Raw genomic sequence first — 1,946 nt, forward strand, 5'->3', positions numbered from 1 at the left:
GGGGTGGGCGCGCTTGGAGCAGCGGTTGGAGCGAGGGGCCAGTGCGGGGTCGGCTGCACGGCATGGGAGCGTAGCGACACGATTGGGTTCGCGGGCGCGGCACCGAGCCGGGAGGCTCGCCCGTGCAGGAGCAGCACCAGCAGGAGCGGCAGCAGCGGCAGCAGCGGCGACAGCAGAGGGATCGGCGGCAGCAGCGGCAGCAGCAGCGGGATTGAAACCAACCGAGTTGTGCTGCACCTGCGCAACAAAGTCCAGAGTCTGGTTCATGTTGACGCACCACAGCCCATGCAGCGCAAAGTCAGCAGTCTCAAAGCCAAACCAGTTGACCCCCTTGATCTGCACACGCTGCCCATTCTGGTCGTAGATTCCCCCCTCGCGAGAGAACAACTCAAATGACTCGGCCATGGCGCCTGCGGCGGATTGGGTGTGCCGAGAGGGCGGCGAGGGGGCGAGCTCAGCTGTTGGTGCAAGGTGGGGGGGGGGGCGCAGTGTGAACGCGCTCTGGGTCAGGTGCGGTTTCGGGCGGCGTTGCAGGGAGGCTTTTGTGATAACATCGGGTAGCCAGTATCTCGCAAGTCACCTGAGCAGCTGTGGGCCCCCGGGGCCAGCGATGCCGCTCGTTTGCAGCAACGGTTCGATCCCCTCACCTGTCCTGCTCAAAACACATTCAGATCATCCAAACACGTAATTACACATATCATGTACTACGTGTCCTTCGATACAGATGCTCCGATCAACGCTGTAACTCGCGATTGGCCGGTGACCCCTCGCCCAGCGAGGCACCGCCATCTCGCATGCGGAGATCGCAGCTAGGGCGATGGGAACCTCACATTCAAGCCACTGGGGATGCATGCGTCTTGCTGCACCCACCACGTGCCAAGCTGCAGCTAGTAGCGCCGAGCGCACCTGCTCTGCTGCTGGATGTCGGGAACGCGCACAGCACGGCCGCTGGCACGCTGGGCGGTTGTGAGGTACGTCGTGTCACCAATAATAAGGGCTTCATTCAGGATTGCTTGCTCAGGGCCATCGTTGATACGCCTGATCATGCAAGCAGGGACGAGCTCTTGTTGACCGTTGGCCGCCATCGTGGGGCGCGCGGGCGAACCTGAGTCCATCGCTCCGCGGCTGCCTGTCGGCAAACAAATGACCCAGACTGGCTGGTCTGGACGGTCAGGTCACGGGGTAGACATGCCCATGGATATGCACACGCAGCTGTGAACTCCACACACGCACTCCTGCACACTCACGATGCATCCACCCAGCCAGCCTGCTGCAGCCCACCGTTGGGGCCGGCCCATGATCTACAATACGTGCCCGGCAACCACAGCCGTGCCAGGCGCGAATGCCGCCTCGTTACACTCTAGAGCGCGGCGATAAACAGCTGTACGCCAGCCGTGGAGGCAGCGCCGGCGGCTTGTGCGCTGCCTTGCCGCAGGCCCGGTTGCCAGCCGGCGTGCAGCCTTGCCTTGCGCAGGTGTGCATCCCAGCGGAAGCGGTTTTGGGCTGTCCAGCCGCATGCCGACCCCTGCCTCCGCTGTAGTTGGACACCTGCTGCTGCTGCTGCTGCTGCTGCTGCTGCTGCTGCTGCTGCTGCTGCTGCTGCTGCTGCTGTTGGCTCAACCCCTGATTTCCCATCTGATGCGGCGCGTGACCAGCAACGCACCCGCCACCACCGCCGCACGTCGCTGCTCCCGAGCGCCCCGTCGCTTCTGCTGGTGCCTGCGCCTGCAGGCTTGCCCCCGCCGCGGCTTCGCCGCACTTATGGGGGCAGCCGGCCGTGATGCGCGGCGACAGGACCTGACCAGGAGGCAGCTGCCGGGCAGTGGTCAGGGCGTTCAAATATCTTGCACTGGCTGGCAGCGGCGACCCCGGCCCCAGCAGCGCGCAGCCGCAGCCCCCACCCCCCGACGGCGCCACGCCCCGAGCCTTGTGGCGGTCGCTCAACG

The sequence above is a fragment of the Monoraphidium neglectum genome, assembly GCF_000611645.1.
Source record: "Monoraphidium neglectum strain SAG 48.87 unplaced genomic scaffold scaffold01705, whole genome shotgun sequence".
NCBI lineage: Eukaryota > Viridiplantae > Chlorophyta > Chlorophyceae > Sphaeropleales > Selenastraceae > Monoraphidium > Monoraphidium neglectum.